Raw genomic sequence first — 19,318 nt, 5'->3', positions numbered from 1 at the left:
AGGACCATGAAATACCATGTGGAATACTGTGTCAATGGAGTGATAATTGCGAAGACCAACTGCATATTTTGGAATGGATATTTTTATCTTTCAGATCTCGGAAAACAGCTCCAGGACTTGTTGGGGGATTGGTGGGGGCTATTACTCTTCAGGCCACCTATAGACGATTTCCCTGAAACAAAGAGTCAAGATTAGTCTGTCCTTGGCATGAGAGCTAGATGGTAAACAGAGTCTTAAAGGATATGCTTCCTGGTAAACAGAGTCATAATGGATATGCTTCCTGGTTAAGAACAAAGGCTATGGACATCTGGCTATGAGGTTATCAGATAAGGAAGGAAACTATATGGTATATTTAGCTTTAAGGTATGTAACCAATCACTGCATGCTTATGATGTAACTGCAAGGCAAGAAACCAATGAAAACAATGCTTATCACTTGGAGCTAAAAGTAGAAACTGTATAAAAGTAGAAGCTGAAAATGAATAAAGTGAGCTCTGGTTCCTATTCATAATGCATAATTGTCCGAGTCTCCATTCTTTTCCAGAATTCAGGCAGCAGCATTTTGATGAGCCCGACATGATCTCTGAGTGCGTTACGGAGAAGAGGACAAAGATATTCCCACGGCGGTTGCGACTGGGCATTCGAGAGTAACGCGTGTGTGGCGCCACAGATTGACCATTGAGTCGGCAGTTTGAAAAGCTGGACTTTGCACTTAAAGCTGGACTTTGTGCTTAGACGCGGGATGGGGAACACTGCATCAGCCGTGGAGAAGGCTACAATCTATGCGCTCCTTCGCTTGGTGCAAAGGGCGGGGGAGTCACTTAACCGCTCCTTGTTAACAGACTTATTATTCTGGGCAAAACGCCGTGGCTTATTGACTGAGCCTGCTCATGTCTTCCATGAAGACACCTGGAAGAAGGTGGGGGAAGAGTTGTGGGAAGCGGTTCAATCCGAGAGTAAGGAAGCAAAATCATTGGCTCCTATCTATTGACAAGTACAAATGTTAATAGAAAGGATGGGAGCTGAATCTGAGATAGAAGCAGTGTTACGGTCCATAATTGCTGCCACCGATGAACGTATTGTGGCATCAGGGGTAGTTTCTGCACCTGTAGAAAGAGGCCCTTATGATGATCTGTTTCCCCCATGGGACGGGAAAGAAGTGAAAGCCAGCTGATGCTGCACCCTCAGCTCCTCCTATGGAGGTTGACCCGGCTTCTGTACCCCTACCCGAAGATCAGCCAGGAGACCAGCTACATACTTTACTTAGGCAACAGGCTGAGATGATGACTGAACTATTGCAAGAAATGAAACTATTAGATAAAGATTCCAAAGCGGCTGATGTTAAGGATGCATACAAAAAAGCACATTCAGCTATAGTTGATGGGCTGCAGAATATCGAGCAACAACTGGCTTCTATCAAAACACCCACACTAACTCCTCAGTCACAAGCAAGGAAAGGAAAGAGACTGGGTGATAAATATGGTAAAGGAAGGACAATGGTAGATTGAAAGAGCTAACCAATTTCTTCAGTCTGAATTCAGTCCTGAAGGGCACTTGTCGCCTCAGCAATTAATGGATATTGCTGAATTTTGCCACAAAAATCATAGTGCTAAAGGATACCAAGAAGCTCAGGTTGAAGGACTGGCAGAGAGATTCAGTAAGTGGTTGAAGGGAGAGCAAGGACAGCAGGAAAGTAAAAACCATGAAGAAAAGAGAGATGATATACCTCGGGATCCAAGCTTTAACATGAATAAAAGATGGAAAGGAGTTATAACAAATGCTGAAATGACAGGGGACTTTACTGCGGCACCAGTTGTTAGAGACATAAATGGGGACTATTGGCAACCATTGGACTGGGCTTTTGTGGCTAGAATTCAGAAGGCTGCTATGGACTACGGAATCGATAATCATTTAGTAAGAAGACAGGTGGAAGCTGTGATAAAACATCAGGAACTGGTACCAGCTGACATTAAGACCTTATTTGAACTTCTTCTGGGACCAACCAGTTACATGTTGTTTCTGAATAAGTGGTAAGAATGCCTGGAAGCAAAGCAGATGGACAATATGCATTTGCCACAAGGTGATCCATTATGGTTTGCCACTATAGATCAGCTCATGGGACGAGGCCAGTATGTAGACCCTCAGCGACAAGCCGCTCTTGGGTCACGATTGCTTGCTCAGAGGAAAGCTGCAGCTTTAGAAGCTTTCGCTTTGTTACCTCAGGTTGGATGACCTAAACAACCATACTTGCAAATTCGTTAGAAGGATGATGAACCTTTTCTTGCTTTTGTTGATCACATAAAAGAGGGGGTTGAAGAAGCTCCGGATATACCATTCAATACGAAAGATATTTTAGTTAAGGAGAAAGCGGTCCAAAATGCCAATGCTAACTGTAGATGACTGTCATGGTTTGACACTGGCACAATGCCAGTGCCCCCATGAAAATGTAATCTCTCAGTTGAATGCTGTGAAACGCAATCGAGAACAGAGCAAAGCAGGCCCAAGCTTAATAACAGAAAAAAACTTTATTAAGCTACTACTGTAAAAGAAAGAAAGGAAGGGGAAAAAAACCACACACACAGATCAAAATGAAAACCTTGCAAAGCATTCCTCTTCCCACCACCCAACTCCAGCATACCACAGTGAGACACAATCTGGAGCCCAATCAGGTTCCCACCCCCCAGACAATCGATACTCAGCCCATCGAGGGAACAGGAGTCTCTCCTGTGACACAGACCCCCAAAGAAACACAGCTGCCACATCCTGTGTTTTCATGTCACGCATGGCACCGCCCAGAAAAAAAAGTTTGCCATGGTGACCCTTCTCCTTTCCATGCAAAGTGCTCTCACCACAAGTGCATGGATGGACAGACTGCTTTTAGGATTTTTCCTTTCAAGGATGCCCTGCCAAGAGGGGAGAAAACAACAGTTCAGTTTTTCATTCTTTTGGGACCACAGTCCCCCCCATTTTCCCGTTTTCCCCTGGGGCCGAGGGTCCAAGAACAGAGATCTTCTCTTCTCCTTCTTTGAGGACAGGGAGCACCACCACAAACCCCCTAACTTTTTCTCTGTTCGCTCCACTTCTGTTTTTTCCCAGCTGAAGCAGGTCTCTTAACTCACTGGCATCCTCCTAAAATACAGTCTCTCTCTTGGAGGAGAGGATTGGTTTAGTTTGTGGCCAACATGGAAATGTCCAGCCAAAAGCCACTCCTTTACCCCCTCCCATCTAGAATTTCTCCTTCTAACATCCCAGGGTCCAAGGTGTCCCTCTTCCTCTCTTTCAAACCGAGGAGGGGAAAAAAATTCACAAAGCTTTCATTTCTCAAGGAAGGGTTAAAAGTCCGAACTCCCAGGATGGCTCGATGCCCAGACTCCTGAGACTCCCAAGCAACTGGGCACCTTGCAGCTCCCCCCGCTCTTCTCCTTTCCCGTGGTGAACTGCTGACAGAACTTCAAATGTCTCTTTCTCTCTCCCTCTTGGGAGAGAAACTCTGGGGGGGGGGGGGGGGGAACGGAGACATCCTAGATTTCCTCCACCCTTCCATTTGCAGGGGCCAGCCCGTTTCCAGACCCTCCACCCTTCGGCCTACCTTAGTCAGGCCATGGGCCTTCCCCTCCCCCACCCAGCTTCTTGCCGGGCAGGGGAGAGTCCATACATGCCTCTTCATTAGCAGTAGCTCTCACTCAGGCACAAAAACAAGGAAAAGGGGATAAAGAAGGCCAGTGCTTTAATTGTGGGCAACCGGGACACATCCGAAAAAACTGTCCGGTAAAGGGACAAAAGACTCAAACATCACCTTTAGGTACAGTCAGTCCCTTTGCAGGAACTTGCCGAAAATGTGACAAGTTTGGACATAGAGCCAATGGATGTCGATCCAGATTCAAAAAGGATGGTACCCCTCTCGAAAGTTTTACTATGCAGGGAAATGGCAGGATCTGAGTGGGGAGCGCGGCGACAATAAACAACTCCCCAATGACCGTGGCTGCCTTGACGACCTTCAACCAGCCACTCGAGGAAGCGCAGGACTTGATTTGGTAACCACGGAAACAATAAAAATAGATGGCACAGGTGTCACCTTGGTGCCCTCAAGAACAAAACGGATGCCAGCGGGAAGACACATAAATATAGGTATGCTGTCTGGACAGGAACTGATTGGGATACTCAGATTTTTACAGAAGAAAGAGGTTCTGTCCATGTGTTAGAGCTGAAAGCAGTAGTAGTAGTTTTTGAATGCTTCTCTTCAATACCTCTGAATATTGTCACTGATTCAATGTATGCTGCATCCATCTTGCAGAGGATTGAAGATGCCTTTCTGGGAAAAACAACAAATATGACTATAAATTGTTTGATCATGAGGTTGTTGAACTGTATAAACCTCCGACAGTTTCCTTATTTTTCAACCCATATACATAGTCATTCTGATTCCCCAGGATTCCTAGCTACCGGGAATAGCATTATCGATTCTGCTGTTTCTGCCTCTGGCCTTACGCTGAACACCTGGGATCAGGCTGTTCGTTCTCATTCATTTTTCCATCAGTCCGCCCTCAGTCTACAAAAGGAATTTGATATCTCAAGAACAGAAGCTCGACAGATCATTGCTGCTTGCCCAGACTGTGTGTGATTGAATTCCTTACAAACTGTTGGGGCTAACCCTAGAGGTTTAGGGCCCCAGACTTTGTACCAGTCAGATGTTACTGTCGTTCCAGAATTTGGACATTTGAAACATGTCCACGTTACGACGGATACCTCAAGCAAGGCCATATGGGCCACTGCTCTGAGCAATTCCTCATCAAAAGCTATGTGCCGTCACTGGGTTGAAGCTTTCGCTGTTTTAGGGTTGCCTAAAAGAATAAAAACTGACAATGGGTCAAACTACACTAGCAACTATAGCCAGAAGTTCCTCCGTCATTGGGGCATAGAGCATGTGACTGGGGTGGCTTACAATAGCACTGGACAGGCTATTGTTGAACAAAAACACCAAGATCTTAAACATTTTATTTGACTTTTGAAAAAAGATGGGGAGATATCCCTCACACCTACTGAAGTTTTACATAAGGCACTATATGTTTTAAATTGGAAACTGTATGTACAAGCACCAGATACTGGACAATATGTGAGACCAAAAGACTTACACTTCAGCTCATCAAAGCCTCTATTAGAAGCGGAGGTCCTGGTACCAGCATGGAACCCTCAGCAGTCCACATGGGAGGGTCCAAAATGATTGTTAACATGGGGTCAGGGATATGCTTGTATCATTACAGACTCAAGAACGGTGTGGGTCCCAGCGAAGTGGGTGCGGCCTTGGCTCAAACATCCTGGTGCAGGCAATGTCACCACAGAGCAGACAAGAGACGAGGTGGCTGACGTGTCTTCGATAGATTAAAGCACTACTGGAACACTCGCTACAGCAGGATCTACCAGACATCCCCAGGCCTCACGCGATCCAGACAATAATCAATAGACTTTTAGACACAAAGATTAAGCAGACTTTGAATCCTGGGTGCGGGTGTCGCAACTGGGTTCTGGGTGAAATTCGATGCGGGGGTTGCGGGGGTATTTTTCAAAGTACATTTATAGGTAATTGTTTCTCAGGTTGCTCTGATTGCAGTGCTTTTTATAGATCAGGCTATTTATACATATTATGGAATTGGTCGCATAACCCAGACTTAACTTGAAATCAAGCATTACAGTTATTTGAATCCATAGACGAACGATGATTGGCCCAGCGAGTAGTTGATTTAACCAGATTAGAGCATTTGGCATATTTAGTTAAAAATAGTACAGCAACAAGAACAATTTATTTGAATCCTTGTAATCAGCATGGACAAGGCTCTGATTTTTAGCTTATCCCTTTTGTTGTATTTGGGGGCATGGGGAGAGGATGAGAATTTTTTGATTAATTGGGCAAAGAAAACAGGCAACCAAGCCTTTTGTCTTCATGCCTCCGCTGCCACTGACCCTTTTTGTACATGCCTTATAGGAGTCCCTGGGTTTGAGGAGAACCAGTTTCATGATTTCACCACGCAGAATTGTACCAAAGCAACCAACGGCAGTCACTGTATGGATCTATTAATAAATTCCATAAACAAGACCTTGCAGTGGGACCCTCAGGAGCTTAATCTCCTTGGCAGTAGACAAGCCAACAAAACAGGATGCATAAATTTTGGGCATTGGAATATATCTAATGAGAAACAAGTGTGGCTAACCCCTAAAAGAAGTCCCTTTTGGAATGCAACTTTTCAGTGTGGTGAGCAGCCATATGGGTGGCAGTCAGGTCAGAGCCCTATTAAGATAAAGAAACCATTGGCTTTACCTCAGAGTATTTACTTAATTTGTGGTGATCGTGCTTGGCAAGGGATCCCTCACAGTGTTTATGGTGGACCCTGCTATTTAGGTTCCTTTACCTTACTTACTCCAAACATAACTTTCCTTCAATCTCTGAATCATTTCCATCGCGAAAAGAGAAGCATTGATAACCTAAACCCTGACTGTCAGGACGAGGTAGAATTTTGGAGTGTCACTGCCCGATTTTTTGGATCCCTGATACCTGCCATTGGAACTGCAGAATCTCTAAAAGAAATACAACTATTAGCGTGTTGGACTGCCAAACAAGCTAATGTGACTACCATGATAATTAGTCAAATGGCCCAAGATATGAACAGTCTTAGATAGGCCGTCCTTCAAAATAGAGCCACCACTGATTTCCTTTTGCTAGCCCAAGGAAAGGGCTGTGAGGATTTCAATGGAATGTGTTGTTTTAATTTGTCAGATTACAGCGATTCTATTCATAAACAATTGCAATGGTTACAAGATCATACAAAAAATATTACCGTCAGACACAATCCTTTTGATGATTGGCTTATGTCTTGGGGCATTTCTGCATGGGTAAAAGAAATTATAAAAACGTGCTTGGTAGTTGTTTTAATAATCATAGTTGTATTGGTTATGGGACCATGTATCCTACAATGTTTGTCAGGACAGATACATAAAATGACAGATTCTGTCTTTGAAATAAGAGGGGGAGATGTTGGGGGATTGGTGGGGGCTATTACTCTTCAGGCCACCTATAGACGATTTCCCTGAAACAAAGAGTCAAGATTATTCTGTCCTTGGCATGAGAGCTAGATGGTAAACAGAGTCTTAAAGGATATGCTTCCTGGTAAACAGAGTCATAAAGGATATGCTTCCTGGTTAAGAACAAAGGCTATGGACATCTGGCTATGAGGTTATCAGATAAGGAAGGAAACTATATGGTATATTTAGCTTTAAGGTATGTAACCAATCACTGCATGCTTATGATGTAACCGCAAGGCAAGAAACCAATGAAAACAATGCTTATCGCTTGGAGCTAAGGGTAGAAACTGTATAAAAGTAGAAGCTGAAAATGAATAAAGTGAGCTCTGGTTCCTATTCATAATGAATAGTTGTCCGAGTCTCCATTCTTTTCCAGCATTCGGGCAGCGGCAAGGACTTTATGAGCTTTTTGCAGATATTATCATCAAAGGTCGCAGACGTTGTCATGAGATTCTGGGATACGACCCTGTGACCATTGTGATACCTGTAAAACAGTGGTATTTTGAATGGTGCTTTCAAAATAATCATGAGTTGCAATTTGCCTTATCTGGTTTTACAGGCCAAATAAAATACCATTTGCCTTCTCATCCTGTTTTAAAACTGACCAAGGAGATTCCTTTTGAAAGGAAGCAAATTTGTTCTCCTGTTCCAGTGGATGTATAACAGTTTTTACAGATGGATCAGGGAGAACTGGAAAAGCAGCTGTGGCCTGAAAAAAGGATGATCACTGGGAATATGAGACAATGATTCAACAAGGATCTCCTCAATTGGTTGAACTTTATGCTGTTCTATTGGCTTTTTCTTTATTTTCTGATTCTGTAAATGTAGTTACTGATTCCATTTATGTTGTTTAGTTAAACATCTAGTTCAAGCAGTGTTGTACAATGTTCAAGAGAAACCCTTATTTACCATGTTAGTGAAGTTATGGACAGTTATTTGGGCTCGAAAACATCCTTATTTTATTATACATATTTGTAGCCACACATCATTACCTGTTTTTTTTGTTGAAGGTAATACTTATGTAGATTCCCTAGTAGCTGCTGCTGCAATCAAAACTGTACCTAATATGTTGCAGCAGGCAGTTTTGTCTCATCAATTTTTTCATCAGAGTGCTCAAGCTTTACAGCAGCAATTTGTCTCCTGGTGAAACAAAATCAATCCTTTCTTCTTGCCCCGACTGTCACATGACTCATGTTTCTCAGTATTATGGTACCAACTGTAAGGGTTTATCTGCTTTAGAGGAATGGCAAACAGATGTGACAAAAATGCTGGAATTTGGTCGCTTTAAGCATGTTCATGTTACAGTAGATACCTTTTCTCATGTCATGGTTGCTTCAGCACTCACAGGAGAAAAATCTCGCAATGCTATTCGTAATTTTTATCATGCCTTTTCTATCCTAGGTTTTCCATGTAATATAAAAACAGATAATGGCCCAGCATATGCTTCGCAGAAAACGCAAGCATTCTTTCGTGCTTGGGGCATTGAGCATTCAACAGGTATTCCACATGTTCCCACGGGCCAAGCGATCATTGAAAGGGCTCATGTGTTACAGTGAGCTCATGGGCACTCTATTTCCCCTTCACCGGGACCCTGTGACTCTGATCAAGATATCCCCAGACCCCTCCTTCCTGCTGCAATGGGGTTGGCGGAGAGCCAGAGAAGCCCACCCTGTCCATAGTCTATATAGAACCTTGACATTTCCTGTTCGTTCTCTTTTTGCCCCGCTCTCCACTTCGACACCACAGAATAAAGATATCCGAACCAACATATACTGGGGTAAGAGCCTCTTTTGGAAATCTTTGCCATCTCCTGATATCCCTCCCCTTCACAGACTGCTTACCTCTGAGCTAGCCTAGGATATTTTGAGGGGCTGTGCAGGGTGGGGGGAACATCAGTTGGCGCCCAACGTGTGCTGCCTTAAGCCCACGAAGAAGCTGGAGGTACTATTTCATAGGACCTCGGTAGCTTTTTGGGACAGTCAACTGCCCTATTACTCTAGCTGCCTTTAAAGGCTTTGAGTGACAGGGAAAGGTCGGGGACCTCGCCTGCATACCCCAGGGAGGCCAGCCGGAGAGGGACCCCAGACGAGTTCACAGACAAACCCCCACAGTTCACAGGCGTGGTAAGTCCTCCGATCGCGACACTCAGGATCGCGTCTGGCTGGGAGGAGTTATCATAGGGACTGCGGGGAGCTGCATGCGGGGGTGAGCCAGGAACCCTTCGCAGGCCAGCGTGGAACCGGTGGGCTAGACCCACGTTCCCCCAGGGGTGCAGTGACAAGAGGGAGTCAGCAGCTCAGCACAGCGGCGGGAGAAACCCCCCCTGTCCGAGAGCAGAAGCTGCTCCAGCTGCGGCGGGACAAGCGCCCATCCCCCCGCCCCCCCCCTCCATTTGGAACCGGTGCTACGGCAGAAATTCAAACAATTCGTACTGTGCTACAAAGTCTGGTGGAGAAGAGACCAGCGATACAATTAAAATAATGGGTGCAAAAGTATCGATGGAAAAAAAGAGCACACTAAAACATCTTAGTAATTGTTATAAATTGAGGCGAATAATTTGATTCAGCCTTTTAAGATCAATTAATAATTTTATTAATTACAGCAAGCGATAGCAAGCAAACAGCGCTGGGTGCAGCTGGGGAGTCTGGCTCCGCCAAAAGCTGACAACCTTCCTTCTCTTCAGTCCCTTTTTATCCAGCAACAATTGGTTTCACAAGTGGGGGTGATGGCTCTCCTTCCGCTGCAGTTATCATTTCCAGCCAGCCCTGCAAGATCTTTCACAATCTTTGTTTGCGGTTACCAGCCTTGCCCAAGCCTGCAAATTCCATGCCCCGACCCCCCCCCCCCACCCTTTTATCCTAATTTCATACTTTTGATGAACAAACAAGTCAATGCAGTTTTTCACATTTGCCCATTTTCTCTTTTATCATTTTGTTCATCAAATCGTTTTTCTTCTTGGTGGGCTAGAATCAAAGTCTCTCCTATTTCAGGATTTCTAGGGAGAGTTTCATATTTGGCTTTGATCAGCATCAGGTGTGCTGCCTTCAATTTTCTTTTTACTATTCTAATTTTATCTCCTGCTGTTTGCCAGTCTGAGGCTATTGTTTTACACTCTCAGTACTTACAGAAATATTCCCTAGGGTAATTGCAATACCCTTTCCCTTGGTTTGATGCTGGACACATATAAAATCTTACGTTATTAAAACAGGGCTCTACAGGGGCTAGTTTGCATAACCGTGGGTAAAACTAGGGGGTCTGGATGTTATCTGACTCTGAATTACTCTACTATTTACTCCAGTTATTGTCTACTTAAAGGGTTGGTGCAAAGCTGGGGAACCCTCTCTTTGGTATACATTACAAAGCATTAACATATTAATAATTTGCCAATAAGGGTGGGGTCCTGACCTTGTTTTTATTGCATGATATCTTTTTTTCCCCTCTTGGGTTTGTTGCCTTTCTGGTGTTTCAGAGGCAATCAGACCGGTCGTCTGGGGGAGCCTAGTACTCAGTTGGCAATAGTTGGAGCATTTCAGGATTATTCTATCTGGGGGGGGGGGGGGGGGGGGGGGTGTGTGTGTGAACCTGGCTTTTTCCCCTCTGCCTCGCTCGCCAACTCCGGTGCTTCGAGCCGTGAGGTAAATTATCTTCTTGGCAGCAGCGGTACTTGCCTAGGCGTCCTTTCCCCTGCTCCCGCCTAGCTTCGTACTGTTCCCTATTTTTATCTTTGACCGGGGGTGGGTCGTACGGGACCCCCTTTAGTTCCCTCTGACAACACCTTTTTAGAATTTGGGCAATAAATGGAGTGGGTTTGTTAATATGGAAACGAAAGTTTCCTGATGCACTCCTTTGGTGTATATTTTTTTATTAGTCTTCAGACTCCAAACAAATCTACTGATTTTTCAATTTTCTTGATTTTAACACAATTTCTGTTCAGACCCCAGTTGGCGGCTTCCCCCCTTGGCAATGGACCTGCCACCGTTCTTGGCAAATTTTACATGTAAAGCACTTAAAAGGACAACAATCACAATCTACCTTATTACAAATTATCAAATAATCATTAAAATAATTACTAACACATACAAAAGGATAATAATTATAATCTACCTTATTATAAACTACTAAATAATTACTAATAAGTAGGTAATTATATCCCTTTTTGTTCTTTTGCGATCGACTTAAATGATGCACACAGAGTTCATAGATTTTTCTTAATGGTAACCTTCAAATTCCTAGGCTGCCTGTCTACTTTTTACTGGTCATCCGTGGTGGCCGGACTTTTAACTCGACTGGCATATGTCCACTCTTTCTCGGCTGTCTGTATCGCAGTTCTTGTGGTCTTCTTTCTTCTCAGATTTTACTAAAAGTATGAACTACTTTATAGGCATATTTAGAATTAGTAAAAATAGTCCCACTTTTTCCTTTCAATAAATTTAGAGCTTTAAGCACAGCATATAATTTGCATGCTTGGGCTGACCAGCTGGGGCTAAGGGGACTAGATTCTACTGTCTTAAATGTTTTCTCATCTATTATAGCATACCCTGCTTTTCTTTCTCTCTCTTTTTTTTTTTTTTTTTTTTCAGAACTTGAGAGAACTTATCTACATATAATTGAGCCCCTTCTTTTAGTTTTTCTTTCTCAAGATCTGGCCTTATTTTTGTTTGTTCCTCTATCTGTTAGAGGTAATCGTGTTAGTTCTGTAATTGGTTCTTTATATTAAAAAAAAAAAAAAACTGGGCTGGGTTTTTCAGGCCCATTGTTTTTTAACTTGGGAGAGGAGACTAGGATGCCTTCATACTTTAGGAATCTGGCATCCGTTATCTATTTGTCGGCCTTCTGTTGCAAAACTCCATGAATGTTATAGGGAGATAAGATTTTTAGCTCACTTCTAAAGGTTATCTTCCCAGCTTCCTCTACCAGGAGACCAGCACCCACTATCGCCTGTAAGCTTGTTTTGTTTTTTTTTTTTGTTTGTTTGTTTGTTTGTTTTTCCATCCCAATTCCGAGCTAATACACTATATGCTACTCCTTCATTTACATTAATAAATAAGTAAAATGATCTCGTCAAATCTGGAATGCTAAGGACTGGAGCATTGACTAGTTCAGTTTTTAATGCCTCTAATTGATCTTCATCATTGGTGCTCCATTTCAATAACCCATCATTAGTTAATTTTTCATATAAAAATTTAACTTTTCTACTAAAATTTTCGATCCATTGTAAAATGGGGGTATTAAAAGGGGACATACATAGTTCTAAAAGTCTTTTTTTTTTTTTTTTTTTTTTTTAAAGCCTTTCTATTTCTGGTTTCAGTCCTTGACTCCCCTCCTTAGATATAGGATATTGCCTAATTCTGACAGGTATCTCCGGGTTCCTAATAGTTACTTCAAAGGGTTCAATATTCAACTTTCCTACACTATCAGGGGTGTACCAAACCTCTGGATTAATCTTTTTCTCAACTTCAGCCCGGAGAAGACACAATTTTACTGTCAGTTCTCCCTTATTAATCTCTATCCCTATTCCCAATTCAATCATCAAATCCCTTCCCAGTAAATTATAATCTGCTTCTGAAACTAATAAAAACTACCCAATTCCTAATTTGGTGTTACTTTTTAAGAGTACATCCTTGATTATAGGTACTCCAAAGGGTTCCCCTTTGGCTCTAATCACCTGTATTATTTCAGATGAAATCTTACACCCTTGGGGAAGGGTCTGGACGGTTGATCTTTCCGCCCCTGAGTCCACAAGGAACTCATATTCTTGCTGCTGGGGACTTATTTTTAATTTTACCAGGGGCTCTGTTCTTTCTCTTGTCCCCAGCAGATAGAGCCCCTGACACCCCTAATCTTCTTTAAACTGCTCTTCATCAGCCATCCTTTGTCGGCATTCCCGCTTCATATGTCCCTTTTTCCCACAGTAAAAGCAAACAATCCTATCTCCTCCACCTTGTCTTCCTTCATGCACCTGTCGACCAGCTCCCCTCAAACCTCCTGGGTGACCACCACCCCTTCTTTGCGGAGATTGCCTCTGTCCTTCCCTTACAGCTGCTAACATAATCTTAGATTGCTTCTTCTAGTTCTCATCCTCCCTCCTAACATAAATCTTCTGAGCCTCCCGCAGTAACTCATCCAGCCCCCTTGCTTGCCACCCTTCTAACTTTTCCAACTTCTTTCAAATATCCACCCACGAGTTTACCACAAAATGAACTTTCAACAGTGTCTCTCCTTCAGGAGTGTTAGGGTCCACTCCTGAATATAACTGAAAGGCTTTTCTCAGCCTCTCCAACCACTCAGTTGGATCTTCATCCTTCTTTTGTTGTTACTTGAATGCCTTTTGTACATTCTGTCCACGAGGGACAGCCTTCCTTATTCCCTGTATTATTATATTTCGCAAATCGCCCATATGGGTACGGTGTAACGGGTCTGGATTATTCCACTGGGGATTCTATAGGGGCCATTTAGTATCTGCTAATGGTCCCTGTTGATGTTCATCATCCCAGATTCTCATGCCCGTTTTCCTAATTGTCTTGATTTGACAAGACAGGAGTCTGTGAAGGAGGTCAAAAAGCCTCCTGTGCAATGGAGAAGGTAAACCCCCTCCCTCCGAATTACTAGGATTTTTAAATTAAAAGGCTGTCAGGCAAAGATATGGGAATGGGAGTAACAATTCTTTACTAGGAGAAAACTAGATAACAATTTAAAAAGGCAAATGCAATCAGTACAAACAAAACTAGTGATAAAGTCCACAACCTGAGGATTCGGGGTGTTGGTAGCAGTCCGGTTGAAATGATAGCTGCTCCTCTTGCAGTGGCTGATGAATTGCAGCTGAAGTGGTGATCTTTAGAAGGGTATAGTTTTTCTCTGAAGATCTGGTGGCAGTGGGGCCGGTCTTCCTCTGCACCGGGGTTGCCTCCGAGCTCCGCTGACGCCACCTCACCGCGCTCCAGCCGCTTCTCTGGGAATCCCGCCGAAGGAGCTGCTTCTCTGGGAAATCCCGCAAAGAGAGAGCTGCTCTGTCCCCCAAAAGGTACCCCTTTTATCCAATAAAAGAGTGCTTGGCTTCCCCCTCTGGGTGGAGCATCTCACAATGGGATGGTGTTACCTTACCAGCCCTGCAGTGAGTCAGTCAATGGCCCATTAACAAACCATTACCTCTTTGGAGCAAACCATTGTTCTTGGGAGAGATAACAAACCTGCCCAACCTCCAACAGATGGCAAATAGAATACAAGCTTATCTTACAACCCAGGACACTAATCATTCTTCTTTCTTCTGCAGAAAACAAAATCCCTAACATGGATTGCATCTCCTCTTATTTGTTTCCCCCCAAAAACTTCCATGCAGTAATGAGCCATTTTTACTTTATCTTTTCCCTTCCTAGAAGGAAAGGCATTCCAATATTTAATCATTAAGTCTAATGGACTATCCTCTGAAATATGGGGAAGTTTTACAGGGATTCCCCCACCCATGGGTTCAGCAGGCTTGCTTTTCCTCTGACCCATCTTCTGGAGTGCCTTCTAACACACACACACTTGCTTCCCTCAATTCGTGGCCCAGTCCGTCGCCAGATATGGGAACCGCACTACTATGAGGTCCGCACTTGCTTGGGGAGTCTGAGCTGCTGGCTCCCCTCTCATACACCACACTCGTCACAGTCCAGGATCCCCACCCCCGACCAGACGGTCCCGTTCTCCCAGAACAGGCCTCCTCCGCACACCAGGTCCTTCGCAAAATACTTACACCATCCGGTGTGTTCGCCCGGGGCTTCGTGCACAAAGATTAAGGGCGTCGCCGGCAGTTCTTTGCTTGCTATCAGATTTTAGGTTCATCGGTTGGAGTCCGGGGAGGAGTGTCCCCGTAAAGCCACTGTTAAAGCAAAGGCAGTGAGGCGCCTCCTTAGCGAGGCCCCGTCTCCAGGTGTTCCGATCCGAGTCACGGCACCAAATTTGTTATAAATTGAGGCAAATAATTTGATTCAGCCTTTTAAGATCAATTAATAATTTTATTAATTACAGCAAGCGATAGCAAGCAAACAGCGCTGGGTGCAGCTGGGGAGTTTGGCTCCACCAAAAGCTGACAACCTTCCTTCTCTTCAGTCCCTTTTTATCCAGCAACAATTGGTTTCACAAGTGGGGGTGATGGCTCTCCTTCCGCTGCGGTTATCAGTTCCAGCCAGTCCTGCAAGATCTTTCACAATCTTTGTTTGCGGTTACCAGCCTTGCCCAAGCCTGCAAATTCCATGCCCAGACCCCCCCCCCCACCCTTTTATCCTAATTTCATACTTTTGATGAACAAACAAGTCAATGCAGTTTTTCACAGTGTTATGTGTAATAAATATAATTCGCGCCATTCCTCGTATGAAATATGTAATATTGGATATTTGTTAAATCATGCCCATCGTATTAGTTCCCCCCCCCCCCCCCTTTACAGGCAAGACTGGATGTATATTAGAAACTGATTTACAAGCAAAAGGATGTGGCTTGGCCAGGAGATGGGCCATGTCTGGGCTCCAGGTGTTAATCATCACGATCATCAGTGCTGATCGTCCAAGATGGATATCATGGAAATCCTCAGACAGATCCATGTGAATGCAGCCTTCCCGTAAACTCTCATCAAGAATTCAACTACTCCGGACATTGAATTATTTCTCCTCATCACCAAAAAGAAATCTTTATTAACATATGGACTCCGAATAGAAGAAAGGACTGATTGCTAAAACCTTGGCCTCAGGCAGAATTTTCCCTATAAAAACCGCCTGTGCCAGGATGGAGTTGTGGGCATAGGAGAAAACCTCTGCTGAGGCTGACTCCTTGTTGCACACCCAGGGTCGACCCCGGGCTCGGCTCTGTCCTTTCCGTGTGGCTAACTAGATAGACTCTGACTACAAATAAAATGATTTTTATTTTTTAATCTGGCTGAATAAATTCTCATTTATAACAACAGTAATATTTTAAACAATGTGTCGATTTCAGATAAGCTCCTCCAGCATTTTGCATGCTAGCTGCTAGCAGAAATACCAAATGTTACTGTACAAGAACTGAATTCGCTTCCTTTTTGGGGCAAAATTGGACAGATATTAACTTTAAAAGTCGAAAATGGTGAACATAAAGATTCTCGATTTATTCCGATATTTTTACAAGCCCGAAAAAAGATTTTAGAAGCAGAAAAGAGCATACAGACACAGGATCACAGTCCGAATAATCCCCTTTCCCCCACCTACCCACCCCCTCAGTATCCCAGCCCCAGTACCCCTTCTGCCACCCTGTATCTTCCTCTAACACGTGGTTCTTCTGAGAAATATAGTCCGGACTTCTCCGAAAGCGATGATTTCTCCCCACAGCACCCTGCAATGCCTCTGAAACACACGCGGCAATGTAGCCATGTGCTCCAATCCCAACCCCCACCCCTCCCCCTTCCCCTCACAATCCTTTCCTGCCCCCACCCACCCGCTCTTCCTCCAACCCATTCTGATCTCCCACAGCCCCCCCACACCCTCCTTATCAGAGCCAGCCCCCGCATTGCCCTGGGAACGGGGGCGGTGCCGGCCCTTGCACTGCTCCCAGCCCCGGCACTGAGCACAGCGAGGCAGGGGGAAGTCAGAGCATCTCAGCAGCTCACAGCATGGGCGGGGCCGGGATTTCCACCACAGCGCTGGCACCCCGAGAAAAGGGGAGCGGGTTGCCTCTCACCGGGAACCAGGAAGTGGCGAGCGGACAGAACCCTGCCTGTGCCGAGGACCCTATACCATCTACAGCACCGGTTGTTTATTTAGGAAGGAGAAACGGTACCAGAACATACCAACCATTACCATATAGGGACAAAACAGAGATCTGTAAAATACAGAGAGAGTTTGGAAGGTCCAGTGAGATTTTTAAAGGGATGATAAGGGCAACATTCAATTCAAATGAAATGGTACCTAAAGATACAACTGATTTATTTAAATGTTTACTAACACCTTCTGAATATGAGATATGGGAAAGTAAGTGGAAGTTAGCTTTGACAGTAGTTTTACAAGAAATTCAACAGACACCCACTGAGGCCATAGACAGTGATAAGAATCCTATTACAATGCATCATTTATGTGGTACAGGACACATACAATGCCCAGAAAAACAAACCAGACTGTTATCTAGATCGGTTTTGGAAAAAATCTGTAATGCTGCAGAAAAGACATTGTACCAGTTACCAATAACTGAGTCAAAGTGCAGCTATATTAACATTAAACAGCTTCCTTCTGAGAGTTTTTTACAGTTTGTCGATCGTTTAAGATCCCAGGTGGAAAGACAGGTGCAAGACACTAGAGTACAAGCAGAGCTGATTAAAGAAATGGCTCAGAGGAATGCAAACGAGATCTGTCGCAGAATTCTTCTCAGTCTTCCTCTCAACCCAGCACCTAGTCTTGCTCAGATGATTGATGCCTGCACCAGCAGAGCAGAGCTGCTCCATACCCCTGACAGCCATACAACACCTGCAGAGCTACAGCCTGTTGCCACTGCCACTCCACGTCCAAGGAGACAGCCCATGTCATCACAACAGCTGCAGCACATCATCTGCCTGTGCTACAAGAAACCAGGACACTTTGCCCAAAACTGTCCTCAAAACCAGCAGCAGAGACAGATCAACAAACAAAAAAACTGATTTCCCAGCGCGGACCTCCTGCTAAACCAACAACGCGCAAAGACATAAATATAGCGGGACCCACACGGGAAAATCCTTCTCTCTTAACAAATAAGGGGGAGGGTGGGACTTATGGTGAGGGGGAAGAGAAAAATAAAAATGTAAAATGTACAACTAACAAAGTTTGGCAGCCATTAGGCCGACCTCGCCTAGTGACTACCAAAGGATTTCATTTCAGATCCACTGATTGGAAAGTTATTATAGTGGACCTGTCACACAGCCCACAAGACCGGCAGGTGTACGATATGGAACTGGACAGTGAATATTTTGTTACTGGGGACACAGCATACACACCTCCAGAGATTGAAATAGTTCCCATGACCACTAAAGGAAAAATATCCTGTCTTATGCTGTTGGCACGATGTGCACACCCTCTGTTTTATTTAGAAAAGGGGCAAATTCTGGCACAAGCCATCCCCATCCCAGTAGAAATAACAGTAGAAGGAAAATCACCAGAAGTCTACCGGGCAGAGGTAGCAGGAGAGGATAGACCCTCGATGGCATGCAACCTAGCACATGGGTCAGAACACCTTCAGGTGGAAGGGGTTCTGGACACAGGTGCAGACATCACGGTAATACCTAAAACCATGTGGCCACCCCACTGGGAATTGCAACCTGTGGCAGGAAAACTTCAGGGTATAGGAGGAACCACATTGGCAAAAATTTCAAAAAATGTTGTGCAAATTGAGGGACCTGATGGAAAATTGGCAAGTGTTCGCCCATTTGTGGCAGACTACAAGGCTCCTCTGTGGGGGAGAGACACCATGTCCCATTGGGGAGTCCAGCTGGTCATTCCTAAGACACCCCAGGATTTTTGGAAGTAGCCACTGTGGGGCGCACTACCCACAAGCTAAAGTGGTTGGATAACACCCCAAAGTGGGTAGCACAGTGGCCTTTGAGTAGTGAGAAACTCGAGGGGCTTGAAAAACTTGTGAAGGACCAGTTAGCTCAAGGGCACCTGCAAGAGACAGACAGTGCCTGGAATTTCCCAGTCTTTGTAATAAAGAAGCCTGGGAAAGACAAGTGGAGATTGCTCCACGATCTCAGAGAAATAAACAAAATTGTAGAGGACATGGGACCTCTCCAACCAGGCATGCCTAGTCCAGCCATCCTCCCTTGAGATTGGAAATTAGCTGTATTAAATATAAAGGCCTGTTTCTTCCAAATTCCATTGCACCCTGAAGATGCCCCAAGGTTTGCATTCTCATTTCCCACCATCAATCGGGAAGCCCCAATGAAACGCTATCACTGGAGAGTTTTGCCGAAGGCTTAAAATCCAGTCCTTTCATATGCCAACAGTATGTAGCAGCATTACTGTCTCCAGTACGTGCAGAGAGAAAGGATGCCATCATCCTTCACTACATGGATGATGTGCTTGTGTGTGCTCCCAATGACTCTATACTCCAATACACGCTTGACCTAGTGGTTGAAGTTTTAACCTCTGTTGGATTCCAATTGCAGAAAAACAAAGTTCAAAGACTGCCACCTTGGAGATACCTGGGCCTGGAAATCTCTGCAAGGACCATTGTCCCATAAAAATTGGAGATCAATTGCAACTCCAGAACACTAGCAGACC

At 44.4% G+C, this 19,318-nt stretch overlaps 2 pseudogenes; both read left to right on the top strand.

Moving 5' to 3' along the window:
- The first annotated feature begins 741 nt into the window (after nucleotides 1-741).
- LOC146763144 (uncharacterized) lies at nucleotides 742-3,938 on the top strand (annotated as a pseudogene).
- Nucleotides 3,939-13,470: 9,532 nt separating this feature from the next.
- On the top strand, nucleotides 13,471-17,703 carry LOC146763143 (uncharacterized; annotated as a pseudogene).
- Nucleotides 17,704-19,318: the final 1,615 nt, after the last annotated feature.

Source organism: Lonchura striata, chromosome W, assembly GCF_050655825.1.
Source record: "Lonchura striata isolate lonStrDom1 chromosome W, ASM5065582v1, whole genome shotgun sequence".
Lineage (NCBI taxonomy): Eukaryota > Metazoa > Chordata > Aves > Passeriformes > Estrildidae > Lonchura > Lonchura striata.
The sequence above is the reverse complement of the archived record's forward strand: the minus strand, read 5'-3'. Positions and strand labels throughout refer to the sequence as shown.